The sequence below is a fragment of the Molothrus ater genome (genome assembly GCF_012460135.2).
Source record: "Molothrus ater isolate BHLD 08-10-18 breed brown headed cowbird chromosome Z unlocalized genomic scaffold, BPBGC_Mater_1.1 matZ_random_MA35, whole genome shotgun sequence".
Classification (NCBI taxonomy): domain Eukaryota; kingdom Metazoa; phylum Chordata; class Aves; order Passeriformes; family Icteridae; genus Molothrus; species Molothrus ater.
In genome coordinates this window covers 4398264-4424761 of record NW_023416471.2, presented here as the reverse complement: position 1 = coordinate 4424761, position 26498 = coordinate 4398264, and the positions used below count along the sequence as shown (strand labels likewise).

Here is a 26498-nt window from a genome sequence, read left to right as displayed (position 1 = left end):
TGCAATTTTCTCAAGATATTAAGACAATTTAAAAAACAACATAAATGTTCTAGTAGAACAGGAATTGGTGGTAAAAGTTTCAAACCACTGGTGTTCAGTGGAATCTTTTCATTTTAGAGGAGATTTTGCACACAAACATCCCATAATGTTTGCTTCATGTCTCAATAACTTTTGTCAAGAAAACTAATTTAATATGTAAATACAGTATTAACATAAGCCTCCACAATTTATTATATTATCTGATCTTGTGAACACACATTTTTAGCCTACCTTTTAAAATCCTAAAAGTAGTGTATTTTTTCAGATTTCTGGGTATATTTACCTGAAAACGTAAGGGCGGGACTTTCAGGTATGGTTTCTCAGTGGCTTATTTCCTATTTTACATGGCTTCGTAGATTTCCATTGGCTCTGCATTAAACTTATGGAGTTTGAAAGTGTTCCAGGAAGTTTTGCCTGAACATGGGGAAGAACTTCTTCACTGTGCAGTGACTGAGCACTGAACAGACTGCCCAGAGAGGCTGTGGGTTCTCCCTCACTGGGGGTATTCCAGAACCTGGGCACAATCCTAGGATGACCCTGCTTGAACAGGGCAGCTTGACCAGATGACCCCATTGTGTCTCCTTCCAACCTCACCCTTCTGTGATTCTGTGATTCCAGCTGTGCATTGTTAAGGTTGATCTGCATGTCCAGGGGTTTCTGCCTGTGGTATGGGACAGAAAATGTACCAGGGAAATCAGGTCAGTTGAGACAGAGTTGATTGTCCCAGAGACACAATAGCAGGGAGTAGCAAATCTCCTATGAGCAGAGAGCTCGTTTCATTTTGGTTTCCCGAAGGATGTTTGCAGTGCATTGTCTGAGTAGGGCAGGTGTGTTTTGGTGCTTTGTTTGTGTATGGTGCTGTGTTCTGAGCTGAAGTGAGGCCAGACTAGGAATCCTTTGGATACAACCTGAATATTCCCAAAGTTTTCACTAGTACAGTGTTTAGAAGTGAGTTTATAGCTGTTGTCTGGACTTTTAAGTAGTTTGTGGGCTTGTGAAGAAAATAGCAGAATTACAGTTCTGGTTCATGACAGGTTTTGCGGATTATCACTGTGGAAGTAATCTGTCTTGACACGACTGTGGGGTGCCAGTCATGGTTTCATAAAGCCAGGTATGCTTTGCACAGTGTCACAAACTAACACAGAATTAGCCAATTTTTAGAAGTGAATAAACAACAAATCTCAACAGCATGTCTGGGTCTGTTTCAAAGAATTTTGGAGATTATGTGTGGTTACCAGCATGTTACTAACATGCTGGTAACTTTCTGGCAGAGCAGTTAAATGTTTTCCTTTATCCCTACTTGGGCCAACTGGGGCTGCTGAAAAGCCTCTGTTTCTAGTTCATTTCTCACAAATTACTCTGCCCTGTATTCTGTTTGTGAAATACTGAGAATACTGTAAAATACATCTTATCCTTTCACCTGTGTAACAGCAGAAAGCCTTGGAGTAGGCAGGGACTGCAGAAAGCATGGGATTTTTTGCCTTGTAGGTGATAAATAGTATGATGGAAATATAAAGCAAATCTAGGTTGTGTTCTGTATACTTCACCTGCCTGGGAGTGCTCTGTAATTAGCCTTTCATGCAATACCCAAGGGGAGGTAAAAATCACGTTTTAAAACCAGATATGGATAAACCTGCACAATAAATTGTTGCCTGACAGGTAATTCTTTGAGCATTTTAGCAGCACACTTTGATTGCCTTTTGGTTCCTATTTCATCCTTGCTCTCTTTTTATCTTTTCCCTTTTATTTTGTTTTTTTATGAGGTGTTTTGAGTGTAGGGCTTTTTTTTGTCCTCTCTCTGTGGTTGCTTGTATAGGCTTGTTAGGCAGGCTCTTTCTCATCTCGTAGTGCGTGATCAGGTGATGGTTTTGCAGAAGCAGCAGCTCGCAACTGGAGTCTCGAAAGGGGGTGAGAGTGGGTGGATGGGGCAAGGGGGACACGCAAAGCTCATGTGCTGCTCCCTGAAGAAAGATGTTTGTGCTGCCCTCCCTGTTAGGCAGGAGAAGGTGTTTATTTCTTTCACAGAGGGCACAGTGTTCGGAGTGCAAGAAAGAAAGGAGCCGTGCTTTCCCACCTACTAACTGTTTCTGCTCTTTTACCCTGCCTCCATTTAATGCATTTTTGGCTGTCTGCTTCCTGGCTAGAGCTCCTGGGACATCCTTCCAGTTGCTACCTATCTTCTTTCTGTTTTGCAGAAAAAAAAGGATTACTTTAAGAAAACAGACTGTAGGGTTGATTTTTTTTTTCATTGTGTTGCTCTACTGTGTTGAAAGCAGACATTTACTGCCATATCTTATGTTGCTTATCAGTACATGAAGCCTAATGCACAACTGCTTTCAGTACAGCTTAGGGATGTCTGGGTCTCGGGCACATGGCTTTGAAGCAAGAGCTCATTTTCTCTCTCACTCAGCCAGAGAGATCCAGAAGAAGCGTATTCTTCATCTGAGTCCTTCCAAAATTTGAAAGCAAATTTACAGCTGAGGGCTGTTGACGAAGTCACCCCCACTAATGAATCAAAATAGTACTTGTATACTTGGTTTCCATTCAGTTTTAAACAAAATCCATTCTCTTCCTGGGAGTTCTTCCTTCTCTTCACTTCTTCTTGAAAGGAAGTGTGGGAACCCAGAACATCCCTCTGGCTGTCCAGGATGGCCAGGACTCCTGCCAGGGCGTTCAGAAGCCCTGGCACGGAGCCCAAAACACCTGTGGGTTTGAGTATGACCCGTGGAGAAAATTACCAACCTTATATGAAGGTCAGCAAGCCACAACAGTTTAGGAAGAATAATAGTAAGTTATCACGGGGTGGAAAAGTAGATTTTAGTGTTTTTGGTATGGGGATTCAGGAGGCAAGATGGAGGGATCTGGGCGTGTCCAGCCTTTCTCCTTCTTCTTCTTGGCCTCCATCTTCTGCTGTGATGTTGACACTTACAGATTGGTCTAGAGTAGAAGCTCACTGTCTAACAGAGGTGATAGGTATTGGAAAGTAATTGTAAATATTGTACACTTACTTTTTAGTATAAAGACATAGCACTGCCCCGGGGGCAGGGAGTGTGTCTGGAACTGTCCTGCTGGATGGACCTCGGCAGGGCAGGAGAAAATTTTTTATAGATAAGACGCAATAAACAACCTTGAGACCGAGAACTGAAGATCTCTGACTCATTCTTCAAGCGCTCGGGCTGGGAAAAGAGACTTTTAACAATCTCGGGGTCGCAGTGACCCAGAAAGACCCCGAGAAGGAAGAACTGAAATGCAGTTTTTAAGTACCCATTATCTATTTCTGGTATAGATCACATCAGTTGTGACAAGTTAAGTTGCAGGTATGGCTTGCATATGGAAGTCAAAGTCTGACAATGTAGATCTCAGAGTGCTTTGTGTATGACTTACAAAAGTTACCATGAACAAGGAATTTTTGGTTTCAGGTAGGACACAGGTAAATAAATGTGAGTGGAATACAGACACTAAAACTTGTCAGAGAGGATAAAGTATGAGAATATCAGCTCAGAAATTGAGCCTGTTTATTTCATCTAAGTAATTCAGTAATTCTTTTCATTCTTTAAAAAGCAGCATCCATAAGAAGAAAAGGCAGTGCCTTTTATGGCAGATTGTGCCAATTGAAGTAAAACCCACCCATCATCTGTGAAGGAAAAGGATTTTGTTTCTGCTTTAAGTGCTAATTTCAATGCAGCTTCAAATTTGGAGCAATCATTATGTAAAACTGCCCATACTTTAGCTCTTTTTTACTGTCTTATACAGTTTCATAAACCTGCAGAGACAGATATGACAGAGCAGCCTGTCTGGCAAAAGCACAGCAAGAAAGCTAAGTGCTTAAAAATTGGCATTCATCTTCTTTTAGACAAAATACATTAGAATATTCCTTTATACCTGAAATGAAATTACTGCTTTCTTGAGCTGCTGTCATGTTTGTGCTATTATTTTGCCTTTCACTTAATGAGTCCCAGAGCTTCAGGATTGTTTTTGACATAGCGATTGTAGTTGAATATAGAAATAATTTTTCCAACCCTTTCACATTGTCCTTGCTTTTTGAGAGTACTTTTTATCCATCAGTGTTTGAATCCAGAACTGTTTTCTTGCTGTAAACAAAAAGGGTAATGAAGGGATGTATCTTCTTGGAAATAGGGAATTGCATCTGGTATTGAAGTGACAGAGGGGGAAAAAGGGTCCTCTTTTATTTACTGAATAATCACCCCTACTTTGTCTGATATTATGCAATATACCTGTAAGATAAAGCCTAACAGATGTTTTATGTTTCATGTAAAATTTAGCTTAAGCTTTCTCATGAGAGAACCATGGAGGCTTCCGTAGGATTTGCTGCTGCCTGATACAGTGAGAAAATCTGGGTACCACCAGAGGCGGTACTTTAATTTATGGGGAGTTGAGTTTTACTAGTCAATAGTGTCTTTTCACCCCTCTGGACAGAAAAAGAAAAACAACAAAAATAAAGAAATTAACTCCTCCACCACGGGAGTCTTTGGCTTCAGAATTGTGCTGCCCTGAGCCATCCCCCTCCAACATGATAATTTGGATCCTTAGCATGGCTATTCCTAAAGGAGGATTATGGAGAACTTCAGTGGCAGTGAGCCATTCTGCTGGCAGTGCTTTGAACTGGAAACATGAACATGTGAGTCAAGTGTCCAGGCTTTGAAATATACATTCTTCTGACGTGTTTGGAGACAGCCACACGTCCTCCACTGCAGCTGTGACTGGTCACTACAATGGATGTTTAATATTGGTGATATCCTGTTAACAGTCCTGACCCAGAAATCGTTCTCTCTTCCTTAGCTGGTGAAAATTTAGACATATGCAGTATTGCCTCTCCAGAAATTTGTGCTCAATTTTTAAAAGGCAGTGATGAGAATGTAAAGTTTAAAATAAAGTGTTATTGTTACTGTATCACCTGTTAGGTTGTTTGACGTGTTATTTTTGTTATTGTCACTGTTAATTCTTTTTAATATTTACTGTGAAATTGTGCAGATATCTTTTATCCATTTCAGCTTTCTCTGCCTTTTGCTCTTAAACTCTTGCCTTTTGACCTCTATCAGAGACCTTCCTTGTGTTGATACTGGGAGGCACAGACCAAATCACCTTTAATCTCTTTCTGATACACTGACTATTTCAACATTCTTTGACACCTCCCAAATGGCAAGATTTCCAGAATTTATCCATTTGTTTTTTAAAAATCCCCATCTGAACGAGTTTTAATTCTTGAAGTGCAGAACTAGAAGAGAACTAGTTACATTTCTTCAATTATATTAAAGTATTGCCACCTTCCTACAGGAATAGGAACTGAAGTTCATGGGGTTGTTGTACTCTCTCCCTGCCCTTGCTTAATAACTGTATCACTGTGATCTCAGGTTCACTTGCTTATTCCCAGTGATGCCCAAATTCCATTCAGAGCTGCAGCTTGTCAGTACACAAATCTTACTTCATAAAATTGGTGTATTTCCTTGCCATAGATGAACTCACCCTTTGCAGTTGTTAGAATGCATGTTTTCAGAGAGCTTGTCTTACCGAGAGGCTTAGGTGATTTTCACCAATAACTGGCTTTTTTCATTACTTGTCACTTCAGTGATTTCTGGAATGTCTACAAATTGGAATGTCTACAAATGTCTACAAATTTCTAGGGAGGTCTTATATTGCAGGTCATAGAAAAACTGTTGCAAAGCCCTTCTTTGAACTTGGAAGACAGTACTCTACTAAAAATTATACTTTAGAGATGTATAATTCACAACATTTATTTAATTTTATTAAATTGTCCATTGGTATTTTTTTATAGTATAACTTTTAAACATTATTTAGGGTAGATTTACTTATAACTGTCAGACATCTCCAGTAAAGTGTTGCTGTTATAGCAGGCTCCAAAATTTGAATGTGTGTGTGGGAAAAACAGACCCCTGCCATAATACACATTTATTTTACACAAAGAAAATTGTTGATTTTATTTTTTTTTCCTGACTGTGGTTAATTATTTTGGGGAAGGAAATTTTATATATGATATTTCTGGTGCTGAAGCTGAAATGTTATGAAACCTATAAACAGAGCTTTCCCCCCCTCCCACCCTCCAGAATAAGATCATTATGGAACACTATAGTCAGGCTCTCAAAGGCTTATTCTGTAGTCTATTTACACAATCACATTGTGTTTACATGGCAAGGCTTTTGTGGTGGGGTCTGCAGGGGTGGCCTCTGTAAGGGGAACAGGGGAGAAGAGGAAAGGATGGAGCAGCAGCGAGGGGCAGTCGTGGGTTGAGCCCGACCCCTGCTCCCCAGGTCTCTGCACTGCTTGGGGAGGGCACACAGGACTCAGAAATAAAGTGAAATTGAGCCTGGCAAGAAGAAATGGAAAGCATTTTAAGTTTTGCTGCTGTTTCTCACCACGCTTCTTGTAATTGTCAGCAAATTAAATCACCTTTCCCCAAGCTGAGTCTGTTTTGCCTGTGACAGTAACTGATGAAGCAATTTCTTTGTCTGTATCTTGACCCATGAGCTTTTAATCTTGTTTTCTGCCTTTGTCCAGCTGAGGTGGGGAAGTGAGGGAGTAACTGGGTGGGCATCTGGAAGCCAGCCAGGTCAACTCACTATAACAATAAAGATTTCGGACACAAAATGTTAGCAGCCTGGTTTCCTTGAATTAGAACAAGAATATATTATTGTAAAGGGTTATGATAATGCTGCTCATATTCATGAAGAAGGGTACTGAATAAATTGAAATTCTAAGAAAATACTAAGTTATACATGTGCTTGGCAACAGTCATGGTGGATGATTCTCTTCCACTCCTGTTGTAGCACTGAGTTGATACATTCAGTTCTATTCTACACTTACTATAGTTCAAAAATATTTAGTTGTATTTAAAAGGTACTAGTTACAAAAGCTATTTATGCTTGTTTTAGTCATCCTTTGTTTTGTTTAGTGGCTTTTAATGTTTTTTCAAATACAATTCCTTTTCTGGCTGTAGAAGGAGTAGATTTTTGACACTATTGATAATTTAATTGGTTTTGGGTTTTATAAGGCGTTTTAGCCTTGGTGTAAAACACCTACTCTTTCATGGTTTTTACTACTGGTGCATATGAATATTATTCTTCCCGTAATGAAAATGGAAAAAATAAAAGAAGAAAGGAGGAAAAAGTGCCAATATTAATGGAAGATCTTTGTAATTGTTTCTTACTGCAAGCTCCAGTTTTGAAACAGTATATGAGAAAGTAATGTTGATCATGAAATTCTGATAGTTTATTTTGGTATGTGATCAACATGAAAGTTCCACAATTAAATTGCATATGTTCAGATATGTTCCGCTGCAAAAATTGTACTAATAATTTATAGTGAAAAAGACTACTTTTATTATTATTGTGTGGATAGAGAAGAGCAGGAGGAAAACATCTCCAGGTCTCCCCAAGGGGTTTGAGAAACATGCAGTTGTTAACTTGTTTCTTGCCCCACAGAACAGTATGTTTTATTTTTGTATTTTCTTTAATATCATGTATGTGGTGTCTTGGGTTGGAGATTTTCTGTTTAAGTGCCCTCCTCGTGTGGGTTAGCAGAAGGAGGTGTGGTATGGTGGCTTTGTTTTCATTCTTCACTGTGGAGACTTTCTTTCTGTTTACATTATTGTTATGCAGTTTAAAGGCCAGCAAATTTGGAATCAAACTGGCTTTTACATAATGTTTACTTATTTCTCTAAGAAACTGAAAGTTTTTAATTGAAAAACACATTACTGGGTCCTGGAACCACCAGTGGTGGTGGTTTTGTTTTGTTTTTTGTTTGTTTGTTTGGTTTTCAGTGGTTATTGTTTGCTTTTTGGGGGAGGGGTCGGGTGTGGTTTTGTTTGTTTGGGTTTTTTTTTTAATTTCAAATAAATAAAAAGGCCTAGGATCAATGCAAATTCCTCAGCCTCAGGGTAACTCTGTAGTACTGCAGGATCTGGATGTGAGGACATGGGGGACTGGCTGGAATGAGATGGCAGCATAGTGTCACCACATGGATGGATAAGCCACCAATGTTAATAATCTTTGTTAATGACAGTCTTCTGTATTCTTCAGCTGGGTTGGTTTGAAACACCTGGAAATAAGTTCTTGAGTTTAAAAAGTGTTGTTCTTGTGGAACCTGCCACTACCTGGCCTTCATATCCACAGCATAATTTCTTGATTGAGACCTGATTTGGTTCTCCTGTTTTATAGATTAATTGGACCAATGCCTAAGGCAACAGCTTTAAATCAAGATTTTCTGGCATATCTGTGTGGGGTCCAATTATCACAATATTCCTTTCCAAAAGAGAGCCTGGGGCTGCAGTACCACACATTTGGGCTGAAATTTTGAGTTAATTTATTTTCTTTCCAGCAGCTTTATAAAGATAAGATAAGGGAGGACCAGTAGGATAAGTATCTTCCCTTTTGCAATGGGAGCACAAATGTCTTGCATGCTAATTGATTGCACTTATTAAAACCAGGGTACAGCTGTAATCTGAAGAAGCCATCAGTTATCTAGCTGCCTATATAGTGGAGGTTATGAAATAGTATTTTGCCCTGGGAGACTTAGTGTCTTAAGTCATGAAATTACCTAAGGTCAGAATGTTTTATTTCATTTTTCTGTATAAAACAGCAAAAGAAGTGTTAGAAAAGTTCCCTGAAAGTTATTTAAGTATAAAATTTTAAGGAAGTATGCTGGTAGGAAAGGAACTTTTCTTTTAAGGCTAAACTTACACAGTTCTGATGGTGCCTAGCCCATGATGAGCTAGGACTTTGCTTGTTGCGACTAAGAAACGTTCTTGCTTCTTGCCTTTGAAACAACCAACTTTTAAAGAGGTTATGCTTGAAAATTTTAATATTGATTAAATTACTTGCAACTATTGTTTTGGAGATTACTTTTGAACTGTGAGATGTTATATAGTCTGCCTGAGCTTTATAGGCTGGTAGCACATGTTTCTCCTGTGCTGGAAGAAAAGGAAAAAGAAAAAAATTCAGATAAAGATGCTTGGAATTTGCTAGTCAATGCTGCATTTTTTTAGACACTGTCTTTCTCATTTCCATATATAAATGAAGAATGAAGTTTAATCTTTAAGAGAAACAAATTGTAACTGCAGATTTGACTGTGAACTGCTTGAGTTGCTAAGCTCTAGTCAGAAATTGTCTATGTCTTTTAATTATAAGTTATGCATAAGAAACGTTTTCCTCCATCAACATAATGTTTCAAAAACATAGCAGATTTGACTCTGTGACATAGATGGCAAAAATTACGTCCATAAGTTCAGTGCTAAGTTCTGGGATATCTGCTCTATGTAATGGCAAGGCTCTGTTTTAATTTTTGCCCGTTTGTAAGCAGTAATTACTGGAGAGTGAAAGATTGATTTCCAGTTTCTTTTGGGACTGGGCTTCTTCCCTCATCTAGTTGGTAAATGTAAGCAAATTCAGTTTGGTATTGCCTTTCCCAGAGGAAAATCAAAACATTGTCCTGTTACAATAGAGGTGGCTATAGCTGGCCCTGTTTAACCTGTCCAAATTTTTCTCTTTTCAACACTAATAATTCATAGTAGTACATAGGGCTAAGCTAGTTGAAAAACCATGAAAGACAAAAGTAAATATAAGAATTGCAGAGTCAGTCATCTTATGTTATAATTAATTCTAAGCTATCAGATCATGCTGTGACTGAAATGGCTTTGAGCACTGAGATGCTTGTGCCATTGTTTCAAAGTGGCCCTGTTAGCAGCGCAGTAATTTATTGAAAGTAGTCTGCTTGAACTGAGTCTTCTGTTAATAATTACTGAAAAGAACTCATGACAAGTGCTGCTGGCCTCAAGTTTCTAACTATTCTCTTTAGAAGCACCTCAGAGGCAGCATTTCTGGAAATTTTGCTATAGGTAAACAGAGCTGAGTTGTGTAATTGACTTTATGCATAACCTGTCTTCTGGTGTATTTACTTTCAATGTTAAGCTGACTTGATGTTAACACTAGAATATCTCATTGCAGTTAAGAATTGTAGTTAATATCTAAGAGATTTGTGTAACTTCTTTTAACTCCTGCTCTCCTTTTATATAAATATAAGCAGTATAAAAATGAACATAAAGTATTTTTGTGGGAATAGTCGTTATGAGCATGTCCACTATGAATTAATCATATGCTGTCACAATTACATGGAAATATTTTTCAGTATGTGTATTTATACCTTCAAAATATTTTTGAAGTTAAAGTGAGTAGCATGTGGATAAAAAATACACTATTGTCTTGGGACGATATGTGTGCTATTTATAGTAAGTGTATCATTTATAACCATTTCAATAAAAAATACTGATAATGCTTGTTGACTAGGTGTCTATACAAGTTCTGTTAGGATTTAGGAGTTTTACAGACTACCTCCCATTTCCCCCCCTGTTTTTATAGTTGTATCAATTATATACATTTATTTTAATAATTTCTGTATGACAAAGGTTCTTACAACATCCTTGGGAGCTGAGGATATGTGCATATTTACCCCAAACTACTATTTCCATTTATTCACATTCAAATCTAATTTCAGACAAATGCAGATAAAGTGATGCAGCACTAATTAGCTCTCTTCTGTGGGCTGTGTTAAGTGGTGTGATAGGATCATTAAAGCTGGAAGGACCCTCTGGAGGTCATGTAGTTTATCTTCTTGCCAAGTTAGAGCAAGAACTTTCCCAGGTGAGTTTTGAGTCTCTCTAATGGTGGAAGCTCCGTAAACTGTGGCTGTGGGCAGCCTGTTCCTGCACTTACTCCCTCTCGGGGGGAGGGGATTTCCTTTGCTGCATCTTGTAATCCTTTAATTTTCTTACTGTGCATCTGTGATGAGAGTCTGGCTCTGTTGTTTCTTGCTGTAACTACAACCTCCCTTGAGTTCTCTGCAATGTAGATAAGTTCTCATGGATACTTGGATGTCCATGTGCTGCACATGGCAACTTTTGCAGCTCTCTGCAGAACTTTATCCTGCTTTATCTTTGTGTTGGACTTGGATAAACTCACCTTTTTACAGAAAGGAGGCTTAATCAATGTCATGTAACTCAAGCAACCAGGAGAGAGTGAGGAATAAACATGAATTTTCTCATGTCTGTCCATAAATAATATTTAAAAAGTTGTACTTCATCTCTATCTAGATATGGTGACTATAAATTAACAAGACTTTTGATGTGTAACTTCTGGTCCTAATCAGAACTTTCCCAGGGTGGTAGGAGTGTGAATATACCAAATTAACTGCAACTGATCTTACCTTCTTTGGGTCTGGCTTCTGAAAGCAAGCAAAAATAGGTATTACAATGGCTATAAAATTCTTAGAAGGAATTATTTGCCCTCTTCGTAGTCCTAGTGGCAACGTATTCTGCTTGCTATTTTATGAGCATCTGTTTCTCGAGTAAGCTACTGAAATAATGGTACTCCAAAAATTGCCTTTTCCATTAAACAGAAATCTTAAACTTCCCAGTCTGTTTGTTAGGTCTTAAATTTGTGCTTATTTTAGTAAATGTTATGTATATAAGCCCTTCTGTGAAAGGCAGTTTTTCTGAGCAGTGTCTTGCTTGTGCAGTGAATGCAGGATTGGGACACAATGAGTGCTGTCAAAACAGCCATGTCACCAGCTGACTTGTCAAACAGTGAAGTATTTGGAGCCTACTTATGCCACTTGGTTTTGACAGTGGAGTTGCACACCTTTTCTCCTTTGTGACAGATTTGAGAGCAAACATTTTATAGGGGAACATAGTAAGGCCTAGAATATTCTGGTGTTTGGTAAGCCAACAATGTCTTTGACTTTGACTTTCAACAGCTGTGCATCTAGCTTATTCAAACATTTTCTTTAGTTTTGTCACCTGGAGCAGTGCAGCCAACTGGTTTGTAAGAGTTGTTTGAACACCAGGTGTTTACAGGTCTTGTGAACTGCCCTGTGAACCTAGCTGAGGCTCTTCTGCTGGTGTCAGCTGAAGATCCTGAAAAGTCTTGAGGCTCTGAGACTTGTTGCACACATAAAATTAATCAGATAGACATTTAAAAGTTTTTCTTGCCATTGTCAAATGTGTAATGCATTTATGATCTCCACGGGAAGAACTTAAAACTGGGTTTCATGGCTAGGATTGTATTTTTTTTTCTTCTAATTTGAAAGAAGGACCTGCACAATGAATGTAAAGTTCACTGGTGTATATTTGAAGTGTAGGCTTTTTCAGTAGGATTTTTGTAATTAACCTGTCTTAGCCACTTGGATCTTGGTATTGTGTGATGATATTTACTAGGTTTAGGAATGGAATGCTGAAGTTTCCTTTGGCAAATCTCAGTTGTATTGATTTTAGTGGATTTATGCAAAAAAAGTAAGAAGTAGATACATACACAAATAAGCATTTTAGTAACAGAAAGGATGCATGATCATGCTTGCAAATGTGGAGGTGAGAAATAGAAAAAAATTGATTCTTACTGTGGGAATAAGTACAGAGAAGACTTTCCTATCAGAACAGGAAGAACTTTAATAGTACTAAAAATACTTGTGGACAAAATGAAATCAATACAAATTTGCAAACATCTCAATTCTTGAATATTAACATACTTTTGTCTTCTTACATTTGGTGCTAAGTGTAGTCTAGTTTCTGTAAGAACATGCAATGAGTTTGCTCTTGCTAGTTGCTAGGGCTTTATTTGAAACAATATTTAGACCCCTAATTATGGACTAAAGTAGAGTGATATAGAGGACATATATGAAGCATTACCTCAGAGCTACAGTAATGAGAAACTACCCTTCTCCTCTCCAAAAATTATTAGTCAAATAAGTTGGCCTAAGTGGTAACTGTCCCCCTACCTAAGATGGGAGCTCCAGCATTGTTTGGGTTATTGCAGCTCTGAAGGGGATAACAGATGGGTTCCCCTCATCTAGCAAAACAATAATGTTATTTCTGCTTCAAACAACAACTCTGAATTGAGCAAAATGTGTTTCTTGGCAGCTTCCATGGACCATTCTCAATCTAGCTGTGCAAGTGGGGGTGATGGTTTCTCTTATTTCACTTTCTTTCAATTGCCTGCCCTTGATTTTCATACTCTTCTGCTTCTGTGTCAAAATGTGACATCCCCAAATCCATCAGCTGCCTTTCTTCAGGAAACATCGGCAGCATATTTCAGACTAGGATAATATTAAATTCCTGTGTTCAGCTTTGAGTCCCTCACAACAAGAAAGTCAGTGAGGTGCTGGAGCATGTCCAGAGAAAGGAAACTTCTCTTGGAGCTGGGAAAGGGTCTGGAACACAAGTCTGATAAGAGGGGTTGTTTAGTCTGGAGAAAAGGAGGCTCAAGAAAGACCTTATTGCTCTACAACCACAACCACCTGGAAGGAGAGCATTGGTTGCTTGTCCCAAGAACAAGTGATAGAACAAGAAGAAATGGCCTCAAGTAGCGTTGGGGATTTTTATATTGGATAAAAGGGAAAATTTATTTATGGAGGGGTTGTCAAACAGAGGAACAGGCTGCTCTGGGAAGTGGTTAAGTCATCACCCTGGAAGTATCTAAAAGATGTGGACATGTGGCACTTAGGGATGTGGTTTAGTGTTATGGATTTGCAGTGCTGGGTCAGTAGTTGGTCTCAATGATCTCAAAGGTCTTTTCCAACTTTGGCTTTTCTATGATTCTCTCATGGAGTCAGTGTCACCTTTCTTCTCAGTGTTGCCAGAAGTTTGTGCTCTTGCAGCAGGGAGTGACAGCTAGGTAGTAGCTGAGTTTATAGAAGCTGTCAGACAACTGTAAAGGAGTGAACAGTTTGAATGTAAAGAAGTGAGAACTACTTCACTCTGGGAGGAAGTGAGGGTGCATAGGACCAGGCAAACCTTCAGCATCCATCTTGAGTATTTTCCATATTTTCTTAGGTAGCCTGGATAATCTTTGATCATCCTTCTTTCAGTGAGGGTTTATTGCCTGTTCTGTGGTATTGCTTTTTGTTAAAATGTATATTAGAATACAGGGAAGATACTAGGGTAGTGCTGTCCACTCATCCATCATTGACCTCAGCACTGACTTTGGTGGCGTGTTGCATGGCAGCAGGTCCAGGCTGGGCCTTGGAAATGTCAAATCCACTGGCATTACTCCTCCTTAATTAACTGGATGAATGCCACGTACATCACTGGCATAGTGTTCTAGTCCTCCCAGGCCCAATCTAGATATAAGTTGTGTATTTTAACAGCATAACTCTGTCTGGGAGATGGCCAATTTGCAGTTAAAATATCATACGTTTTGCATAACTGGATATACCAAATGCCCTTTATCTCTGTGCTGTGTGTGCTGGGTTAACTGATGACTACTCCAGTGCAACTCCTGCAACCTGGGGGACTTGCTCATTTTCATACTGATTGGATACCTGCCTAAAATTCCTAGCAGGTTTCTGACTGAGATATCAGCAAGCTATGGCAAGTAAAAATGCATTAGATTTGTGACGTTTACCTGAGAGATCTGTGCTATCCTGGATCATTTTCATTGAAACCAGATGAGTTATACTCCCAGGAGCAGCTGTGTAGGCTGGCATCCACCCTCTCTTCAGCAGGGGCATGGGGATGTCAAGCACCTTTGGCATCTTGGTGAGAGCTGCTGGGTTTGTTACAACTGGTAAGTTGGATGAGACTGTCCTTCAGGGCATTTGTTAAGTGGGTATTTCATTATATATTTATATAATAGGGCAAATAAATGAAAGCCTTGGTCCTTAGTCAGTTAGTTGTATATGTAGTACAACCTGGTGGCTGAGGAGCAGGGCTGGGAGAAATAGTGCTGGGATGAATCTTTAACATGGTGGATACTGGACCAACATGCTAGGTTTAGACTTTTATGGTGGAAAAGATTTACTGAAACCTACTTTGACTCACACAGAACTGCACCTTTCAGTAGAAAGAGACAATCTTGCAGTTTTAGTGCCTGTCTTCCTTTTATTAGCTACCTGGGATGAAGTTTCAAATCACCTTGGCTGGGAAGCATCAGTATTTTGGGGAATGCCCTAAATAATAACACAACCTCCTCCACTTATAAACAAACATGGTTATTTAAAAATAATTTTACATACATGTTGTAACATGTATATAGAAAGAGATACATATTCTAATATGGTTTTGAGTGTTGTCTCACGTAGCAGTCCTGGTGTGGTTATTGTCAGCTGAGAAGTTTTGTGAGCAGGAGTTCATATCACCAGAAAAAAAAAGGATGCAAAAATTAAAACCTTATAGTTTACAAGGAAGGGTGCTTAGTCACAATTAATTCTGGAAAATGAGAGTCACTGACTTTGCAACAGAACTTCAAGAATCATTACTTTGATATATCTCATTTAGCAGCCCATTGACAAAGGGATGAGTATGGGCATGGTTGGGGTCCACATGAAGTGGTAGACCTTAAAAATTTACAGAAGTGGTGCCTCTTCACAGAAATGCCAGGGGAAGCCTAGGGGCTATTACTTTATTAAGTTCTGCTGAATATGCTGCTGGTTTTACTCTAAGCAAACCACACTATTTGATCCTCAAGCAATCAGATCAGATCAAAACTGAAGGGTGTGAACCTCCTGTCTTTAAGCAAAAGGTTGGGGTTTTGTTTTTGTTTTTGGGTTTGTTTTGTTTTTTTTTTTTTTTACTTTTGAATTTCAGTGTGAATAGGATTTTGTCCAAATCATCCAGTAAGCTAAATTTACTGTAAACAAAAGTAATACTGCCAAAAGTCTTGTATTCGACACAGATCAGAGATGGGTAATTTTGCCTTAGAGATTTGGACATAATCAAGTGCATTTTTAGCAAGTTAAAAATGAAAAGTAGTGATCTATTTGAAATGAAATAGTCTAGTCTGCAGAATATGTCATGACTTGACTGTAGTGAAAGAATTGTGTTGGTCATATGCAGTATCTAAAAAAATTCCTTTAAAACATGAACATTTAAGATTCATCCAGTGCTCTGTGGCAGAGTACAGCTGTAACAGAAATGGAGATTCTCTGCTGAAGACTCCTGATAATACACCAGTGGCTTGCCTGCAAGCTCAGGATTTTAAACATAAGAGTTTTTACAATCAGCCTTCAGTTTCATAGTTTATTTTGCTTTTCTTGCAGTCATCAGTTTTCTACTCTGATTATTGGAAGGTAGCTGTGTGTTGTTTGGGTCCAAAGAAAGCACTGTGAGCACAGCTCCACTGTGTGCAAATTTTAGGCTAAAGGCCTAAAATCTTATTTCTAACATTAATATAAATTTCTCTGCCGTAAAAGTCAGTAATAAATTTCACATTTACATAAATCTGAATGTGTTATTTTCACATCACCAGTGAAAAATTTAAACAGATTTTTGTTGTCTTCTGGTCATAATCAACTCCTTTTTTTTTCCCTAATGTGAAATATGTTTGTGATTTCATGTCCATAGTCAGCAAGCTGTTTTAAAACCTGTTTTCCTTCTTGCTTGAGATGTGTAAGTGTGTAAGTGGACTCATGGAGTATAGCAGATCGGAAAGGGTGGTATGCCTTGGGCATTTAATTTAACTAACCTCGTGAGTCTGATAATGGAGATGCTGCAAGGATGCCTTTTTTCAGTGGAGTCACAATACTGAGACTATGAGCATTAAGGAGTTAACTGCTTACATCTCTGTAACTTTTGTTAATGCACAGACATATTTGTTGGTTTTGTACTAAATGTAAAGAAAGAAGGATCTGGTTCTGCAAAATTATATGTGCCATGTTTGTGTATAGATCTTTACACTATGCTAATCACTGATCTGCCTATCAGCTGGCAGTAAAGAAAGTTATCCAGATTTGCACATGTCTTTAATTGCTTTATATTTTCCTTCATGGAGATGTATTGTAGACATGCTAATTAAGGTGAGTATTTTTTTCTTTTTTCTTTTTTTTCATTATATGGAATATTCTTGTTAACTTACATAGGTAAGCTGCCACCATGTATAAAAATATAACTGTCATATATGTAAGTATATATCATACATATCATATTACACCATGTATAAAATACTTTGTTTCTTGAGTGTTCCATATCAAAGAATAAAAATCTGCAGGAAGAGGTTTCAAGTCAAGGCATAGCAGTTAATTGGTTTGTAGCCTCATGTTAAAAGCATCTTTCCCCAACAACTTTGGTATGTTAAATATGTCTTAAAAGTAAAGAGATTGTGGTCATTTTATTGATGACTATGTGAACATGCAAATTGTGTTCTCTGGTTTGTGCAGTTCCCATATCATATAAAGGCACTTCAAAATATACTACCCATTTTAGGGATCCAATGAAGACTAAGCAGTGAGAAAGTAATGCCCTTGCTTGAATCACTGTGATTAACATGAAGTCACTACTTGAGAGGTTTAATTGCTGAAAGGGAAAAAGAATGGAGGTCACAGGGAAAGAAAATCTTACTAAAATACACCATAGTTTCCCTTGAAACCACACAGAATGTTTTGTGCATTACCCTTTTCATAGGGAGATACATGTGTTATCACTACAGTTCCTTGCCCAAGAGCTTGTTCAGTGTAATATTGACTTTTTAATGAAATCTCTGAGGAAATAGCTGTAAATTCAGTGTGAGAAGCTTGTGGGACTTTCCAGAAGGGAAGGTGCAAGGGAGAGGGTTGTTAGCTCTACTGGAGTTGGTTGTTCTCTTTGTTCTCTTTGGTTTTCTACTCATCAGTTTTCAAACTCTGCAATGAATTATTTTACAAAGTTTTGTTGAAATCTGTTTACCTATTTCCAAGAAAAAGAAAACCAGGCAACTTTTGTCTGAGAAACTCTTGGAGCAAAGAGATTACAATTGCTGTCAGCATGGTCACCACACCAGAGATGTGTTGTTCTCCATTTTTTTTTAAAGATAAGCCTAAAATAAGCCCATTTAAGATGCTGGAATCTCTCTCTCAGGAGAGATTTCCTCAGACTTTCTCAATGAAGTCCTGTTAGGATGCCATCTCACACTGGCCCTATCAGGTCTGGGTGTTCTGATGCATGAGTTTGGGCACCAAAACTGAAAACAATTTTCTTGCATTTGGAGCCATCAAATGTGTCTCTGCGTTACAATATGGGAGTGTGGAGAAATTTCCTCTCTTCATTCACGTGGGGACAAGGACAAAGTTGGTGGGAAGAGTGAAGAAACAGATTGGAGGTGGGTCGGAGTAGTGGAGGGAGGATTCAGTGCAATCCGCTGGAACCGGTGAGGATGTCTGGCTGGGGAAGCAGCAGTGTCTGTGCCAGGGTGTCTGTGCCAGGGGGGTGTGAGTGTGGAGGATGCTGTTAGTGCTCCGTGGAATCAGGCAGCATGTGGGAAAGGACGAGGAACTGGGAGGTGGTTCGGGAAAGCACACAAAACCCCCTGGGTTACACCACGGGTAGATCTAATTAAGGGGCAGAGCACTGGCAGCCAGGGATGAGCAATGATGCCAGGGAGGAGACAGTGATAGTCCTATGTGAGCTGCAGGGGGAGGGGAAACAACCGGTGGTGACACTGCCCCATTCACACAAAAGAATGAATTAATGGTTGGCAGGTTCTCTCGATGCTTTAAATTTAAATGATGTGTGTTGCTATTTTAACTTAACACTTGAGTTTTGTGTTTATTTATGTGCAGGGGTATCATTCTACCAAAAAAAAAAAAAAAAAAAAAAAAAAAAGGGGGCTGGCTTGGATTCTGTTTTATGTGAATATGCAAGGCTGGAACCTGCAGCGATTCGGGGACTGATTGACAGTTGAATGATTCGGGAGTTGATTGACAGCTGAATGAGGCACTCTGGCTGTGAGTGTGGGTGTGAGGGGCCAGGGAGCACTTGCAGAGGGTGACAAGAGCTGGGAGCTGTGATGGATACCTCCTTTTCATCCCCCTCTGCTGCCGCGGCTCCGTGAGCGTCCTTTCCTTTCCCATGCACGGGCTTTTATGTTGGGGTTTTTTTTCAGTCAAGCCTGTTAAAGTTGAATGCAGCCCAGCACCAGTAAAATGGTAATATGAGCCCATGCAGTGTGTGGCACTGGATAGCATCTCTTCAGGACAGCCAGAAATTCTAGAAGGGGAAGGAGAGAATGCAGGTGTATAGAGTTCCCCATTAGCAGCTATTATGGCCTGCTAATGGGTAACTTATTCTTGTCCCGGTGCAAACGTGTTGACTGCTTTTGTTTTTTTTTTTTGTTAATGAGAATATCTGGAAAACCATTTTTAGAACAAAATACTTGCAGTGTATCCTCCATTGCTCTAATGGGAAATGGCTATTGAACAAAAAATGAAGACTAAAAAAAAAGTCAGTCATCAATTTTTTTAAAATATGAAATTCCAGATGTTTATTTTGAGAAATTAGGAATTAAGTTTCCAGTATAATGAATCAGTTTTCTGGGAAGCACCATGGCAAATCAAATTATCAAAGATGTAGAGAAATCATATGTACATTTTTCAGGATAATATATGTATTCCTTTGCCTTCTGTCTGTCTCCACTGCAGAAGTAAGTAACTTGGTGGTGTCAGCCCAAATGAGAATTTGAACTTCATCAAACGGGAAATAACACTTTTAAATATTAAAAATCATAAAGTGTTTGGGAAAAGCTTTTTGGGATGTGAGCAGCTCTGTGGTGGGCAAGTTTGTGGTGGAAGAGGAAGGTTCCAAAGATCTGTGTGCTTTGAAAGGCTTGTTGGAGAGCTACTATTTTTGTTTTGCATTTCCCCCTCTCTTTCTTCCCCGAGTCACCTATGCCAGAGCTAGGGAGAAAAGGTGGCCCTGTCCAGTCAAGAAATATACCCTCTCTTTGTCCTTTCTGTTAGTTTTGCATCTGAGAAGGTTCTACTGTTTTTCTTGTAACTTTTTCTCTTGTAATATCTCTTGACTGATAATGAGAGAGTTCAATTAACAGAATCAGCTGATAAACAAAATCATGCTAGCACCATTGCTTTTGAAGAAGGAAAATATAAGAACTTACTTTTTAAAAAATTAACTGAGCTTGATAGAGGTTTCTAAGGTGTGAATTGACTTGAAGATGAATATTTAAGTCTCTATGTTCTATGAACGTGGGGATTTAGAAAGAAAGGGTTAAAAATAAATTGAGAATCTACTTGGGAATTGCCATCATAACCTGCTCACTTCATGACCAGAACGCTGATGAGATTTTGACAAATGGAGACTAAAGGAGGGGGAAGAAAAAAGGGGGATGACACAGGTAAAAGTCAGAGAGCAGCAGAAATAATTATCTTAAGAAAAGAAGGAGCAACTTGAAGGCAAAGATGTTAACGAGGCTGAGAGCAGGTGGTAAGCAGGGCCCTAAATTTGGGCTTTGCTGAGGGACCGAGAGTATGAGAAGGTGGTTTGTTTTTTGCTCAGTCTAGTGGAGCTCTGTACAAACAAGCTTCTGCAGGTATGCTCAGCTCTGACAGTACAGCTATTCATTCTGAATGAAAAAATGGCAAAATAAAGGATTGGCAAGATGTTCACTGACCTTTTCTCCTTCCCATTCTTCTTGCTTCTAAAAGCTTCCCAAACAATCTAGCACAGAAAACCTTCAAACCATTCTGCCAGCTAATCGTTTGAGCCAACTTCTTATAATGGGAATATAACTTCATTACTTCTTTAACAGCTGAAACGATAGTAAAATCCCTGAGCAGTTTGACAGAGTGAGTGTCTAGTCTTTAATTTTTAACATTCTCTTTCTGGAAGCCTTTTAGAGTTCAACTCTTTACTGACACTCTCCCTTGTCAGTCTTGCACTTAAAGCAGTTAAGCAAAGCAAGTGACATATTTAAATTTCAAGTCCCTGTGCTCTAAAACTGCTATGCATATTCAGTTTAGTATGCTCCATGAAAATGCATGCAACACCTAATTTAAAAGAGGTGTTTAAGTGGATGACCATAGGAAAAGATAGGGTGTTAGAACTGAGGCTTTAGTTCCTCAAGTGCCTCCCTTTGGCACAAAGGCAGCAATCACAAAATTACAAATAGGAGGAATAGAACCAAATATAGCAGGACTAGATGACTGATACAAAAAAGATTATACCTATGTATTTATTTTCAATTGATATTTTGTACGTAAGTTGACAAAACTAGCATGAATTGCTGTAATAAAACATAACAAATAAAGGAAGAAAAATACATAAGGCAAAATAACTAAAGAGAGGACAAAACAGAATCCAAGAATACCAAAATAAGCAGCAGCAAAAATAGACTTTTAAAATGGCAAGAAATTTATATAAGAAAGGTTTCAAGAAAGATTTCAATGACTGCAAAAAGAATTGCAGAAACTGTGTCATGAAAATCACCTAGAAAACGGGATGCTTACTTTATTTAAAATGAATGTGCCAAAAGTAAGTACAGCATCCTTTCTCTGCCAAGATAACTCTTCCACCAAGTGCTCTACCATGGAGCTGCTCACCTCACAGAGTAAAGGGCTGTCTCCTGACCAGAAGGTACACCAGGTCACACAGCTGTGAGTTAAGAGCAGTTTCATAAAGTAGAAAAACAATAGCAACCTACATCTTCACCATTCCCAATGAGTAGTTGTATTCTGTGGTTTTTAATTTCATTATTACATTATTCATAATTCCTTTCTTAGGTGTAGATTTATTCAAAGTACATTAGAATGATGGAAATGTTCATTGTTATTCAGTTCTTCAGAAAAACTCTTTTCTGTGAAAACTTGGAATGCATTATTGTTGGTAGCTTAACTCATCTGTCATACAGTGAATGTAGATGCTAATGAACTGGATAATGTTAATATCAGGGGATAGATTAGTAGATAGATTTTAACAAAAAATTTATATGGCTAGAATTCCTCTAAACAGAACCAGTTGCTGCCATTTTGTAAAATATCATTCGTTGTGGAGAAAAGATCAGTTTTAAAGCACTAGTAAGTAATTATGTTTCCAAAATTTATTTGTCTTCCCATTACTTATTTACTTGCTCTACTTGTCCTTTGTTTTCTTCACTGGGCTTTGATTCTTGCTTAGAGCATTCCTTTTAATGTGTGTGCATGTCCAAATTGCATTGTTACACCATGTAAATATAAATATACAACTACAACTTGCTTAAATCTTCTCCCCAAAAAAGACCCCAGTGAACTGAAGTAATTTTTTCCCAATTTCCCATAATTTCCCAACATTCCCAAGAAGCCAAACATTTTAAAAGCATAATTTCTTTAACTTATTTTCTTCTGTGTTTAGGAGTCAAGTAAATTAGTTTACATCTATCTGTGACAGTGCCTCAAAGTGCACTCCAGCCAGTAGTTACAAGGGGAGATGTTTAATTGTCTGGAGCCCATGCTTCTAGGAATGTATCCCTCTCTCAAAGAGGTTGCAGATGAATTTGTGACAGATACAATAATTGTAAAACCAGAAAAATATGGTGCATCTTCAGACATTTTTTCTAGAATAGCATTTTCTGACTGAAATGCAATGGATTGACCACTAGTGAAAGCTAAAGAGATTTACAGGTATCTTAATATACAGCACTTAGAATTCAGTGTCATCTCTTACATCCAGGCAGGTCAGACACTGTGCCAAGTTCTTGGGAACAGTGATAGGGAGGTCTTCCTGTGCCCATAAATCCAAGGAGTTCTCACACAAAAACCTCTGAAAACATGTTGGCATGACTGCTGCCAGTGAAATACAAGCAGAGAGGAAGGGATGGATGAGTACATTTTGGATGGTTCATTTTACTGATGTATACTTATGGCAGCCTGTGATGTTTCATTTGTATTTGTTAAATTCTCAGTTCCTCAAAGTATTCACTTCTGTTATATGATTGTGCTGGGGAATACCTTGCACGTATAAAATAACACTAATGTAAATCCTCTGTTTGGACATGCATTCTGGAAATTAAGGTTAAGCTGTTTTGTCTGGGTGAATATTTGTAAATGTTTAGCATTTTTAATTTAAAGACTTTTCTGTGAACGTGTGGTACGCAAATTGAGGCCTGGGTGGCACACTGCCTTGGGGAAAAGGGATCCTTAGTCTTCATTGTTAAAAACCAAGAACTTTGATTTCAGAGCTTCATGCCTTGCTGCTTTTGTCAGGGGAAGGTGATGAAAAATTGCAGGGTGTCTAGTCTTCTCTGAGTTTGAGGTAAGGAGGAAGAATCGGCCAAGAAGAAAAGTGAGAAAATGCTGTTTGGAGACAACTATTTCTGCTCTGTGTCTGCTCACTCTCATGCATGATTGTGTGCTGCCTTTGTGCATAATTTTAATCTCTCCTTAGTAACCTTTACCTAGGGCAAATACTGCAATTTGTCTCCAAGCATGCTGCATCAGGGGGGACTCTCTGATGGACATCTCAAAAGGCAAAGGTTATGTTCAACCTACGTTCTAAGCTCTTTTTCTGAGCAAAGGCTCATGAATTCTGCATTTCCTTAGCATTTTTTTTTGGGTTGTAAGAGGTAGAGTGTGTGGATTGAATTATTTTCAGGAGAAAAGCCCCATGATGTCTGCTTGATCTAAAAGAGACAATAACAAGAGGCTTCACTACCTATACCACTTTTCCTTCAATAGAGGGACTAGCATCCTACTGGGGCAGAGATTTTATCTTTAAATTCAGTTAATGCCAGTAATAGTTCTGATGTGGCCTCCACTGCTCTGTACAACACAAGAGAGAAAAATAAAAACTACCCAACAAGAAAAACCTCACTGGAGCTAAAAAGCAGTGAGCTGTGTGAAAGATAAGAATTTCTGGTGTCTAAATATAGAGTAATATGAATATGTTAAAACATAGAACTCTATGTACTCTTTTAAAAGAATAATTTCAATTTGGTTAAGAAAACTACAATTAAATCAGCCTTCTCCTGAATGTTCTGGCTGTCATTTTCTTAGCCAGTATAAACCTGCCTTTCTGGTTTATGAAGCCACAGTGCTAACATGTAAAGCAAGATGTTATGACTCATTGAAACAATTCTTTGTTCTCTCTTGAAAGCATTGCTGATGGTATTTTCAAGTGTACTTGGGTTTACCCCTAAGAATGCAAACCTCTTGCAAGTCTGAGCTTAATGAAAGGCAGATTATGTAATTTTTGCAGTGCCATATGATGTGAATGTAATCCTGTTAACGTCTTTGATAGTTTTGGTTTCCAGCTTTGCTGAATTTTGCTGTAATTTTATCAGGGGAAATAAGATGGCTTCTCTTAGTTTGCAAAACTTTGAGCAAATGCAGTAAAAATGTGTTTCAGGACTGAGAAGTAGTTACTAAGGGATTCATCAGCAAAACTTCTTTCTTGATTTGACTTGAAGATGCAAATTACTTGCATGAAACCCTGAAATCATGTGGCTAAAACTGAGAACTTAACTGAAAATGAGTCTGCAGTGATTTCACCAAGGGTCAGTGTTTTATGTGGACTGTGCTCCCCAGTGCTGGGAAAATAGAAGGTTAAGGAAAGGAAGGTTTAAGGGTGTGAGGATAGGTCCTGGCTCACATCCTGGCTGTTCCCTTGCAAAGCACTTCTTTGTGTTCAGCAGGCTGTGCTGAAAGATGTGAAAGGGATTGGCAGAGAGGGCTGTGGAGACTACAACATGCAGTCTGTTTTTGCTGTGAGTAACCAAAGCACTGAGCACCTTGCTGCTGTAGAGGTGGAGAGCCCCCAGCCACTGTAAGCTGGATAGGTTTGCTCAGCCTTTCCTCACAGCCAGACCACCTCTTTCTGAGGATCTGCAATTATTGAAATGTTAACTGAGCTGCATCAAAAGAGAATAAATTAATAGGAATTTATGTTTTCTATCTGCCTAGCAGTATTAGTAAAAAGCAGTTTAAAGCCTTTTATCTCTGAAAGGAACAAAAGGGGGCTTTAGTTTTAACCAAACCAGGTCTGATATATGCATCTTTCTTGGGGATAACACACCAGCTTTAGGGTCCATAGAAGGAAAGCTGTCCCAAAAACTCCTTGAGCAGTCCTCAACTTAATGAAGCAGAAGACTTCCAGACAAGAAGGGTAGTTGCATTCTAAACTGGTGCAGAGTCATGAAAGTTGAACTCCTTTAAGACTTAAGCCTCTTTGATTACTCCCAGGATTGTGTACTCTTATTGTAAGTAAAATAATACTTGCATTATTGAAATTGACAGCTTCATCTTGGTGGCTCAATCACTGTTTCTCAGTGCTGTTAATAAAACCAAATGACACTGTGAATAATGGTACTGGTCAGACAAGGAGTGGAAAGCTCATTGAAAGAAAACAGATTTGAACTTCACACAGTCACAGAAGCTGAGCAAGGCTTGGGTGGGCACCACTCGATGTGTCCTGTGAGCCATGGTGCAGGCACCTCTTTTTGTACCTTCTGCAAGGGTTTGCTGACCTCACTGTGTTAACTGTGTCAAAACCCATCGACTCTGAGTGGCTGATGCTGGAGATCCTTTAGTCTAAAATGTTCTCTGAATGTTGTGCACAGCTGGAAGTGTTGCCATCATTTATCTGCATGGGTCATTTGGAGTCAGGGCTGCTTGCTTATTTTGAACTTTTCTTATGTCTGTTTATAAAGATGCCTGTCCAGTCCTAGGTTCCCAAGACATTGCTGTACTGTTTAAGTGATGATGGAAATAGTTAACAATGCTGAAGGTAATTTACCTTCAGCATTCAAGGTAATATGACACAGAATCAGAACATGCCCACTGGAAGGGGCCCACCAGGATCATCAAGTCCAATACATGAATGATGAGATAGCAATGTCCTTTTTAGTGGGATATCTCCTCTGCTTCTTTTGAATGACAGCTAATTTAAAAATAAAATGAGCAAGGACAATTACTACTTCAGTCTTAAATCCCTACTGTCTAGTAATAAAACCTGTATTTTTAGTATTTTTAAGGTGTGTTTTGTTTTGTTCCAACTTTTTTTCCACAGTGCTCCTGATAGTCACTCTTTAGCCTGTCTTGCCTTGTTCTCACAACCTGACTTCAGCTTCTTATTGATGAAACTGATGATAAAATCACTGTTTTTCTCTGCTTTATCCAACTTGATAAATTGAGATGTAGTGAATTTCTGCTTACCTTAATCATGTTTCCCCCCAGATTGCCCTCTCTTTTGTGGCTGATCATTAAGGCTCACTGTACACGCTGGGGGAACATGTAATTGCAGTTGCCTGATGTAAACAACCAGTCTGATGGATTCAGACAAAGAGAACCTTTCAAGTACCTCTCCTAATTTAAGCAAATGTATAGTAAATCTGGTGAATAGCATGGATATGCTATTGCCAGCCTACCAGAGATGTTTACCTTGTTATGGCTTGCTTAGTCTGTGAGTGGCCACCTGAAATTGTTGTATTGTCCCTGCTCGTGGGATTAGATATGAATCCTGACCAAATGCACCTGCTGAAAAAAACCCAGACCTTCACTGTTGTGATGTGATTAATACTTCACCAGCAGAACTAAATTAAAGAATTTTTTAGTCAGTATTATTTGCCATTTTAATTTTGAAATTATCTGTTCATAGGTTAGAAAGTGAAACTGCACAAACAATATCTCACAGCTTCCACTTTCTGTTTATTTTCTCTGTGGTGACTTTACTACAGTCTAGTAGTTTATAAAATATGAAGCAGTTAAGC

At 38.6% G+C, this 26498-nt stretch overlaps 1 protein-coding gene across 1 annotated transcript in view; it reads left to right on the top strand.

The window, feature by feature from the left end:
- Positions 1-26498, top strand: part of EPB41L4A (erythrocyte membrane protein band 4.1 like 4A) — a 118332-nt gene that overhangs the window by 19264 nt on the left and 72570 nt on the right. The window lies entirely within an intron of this gene.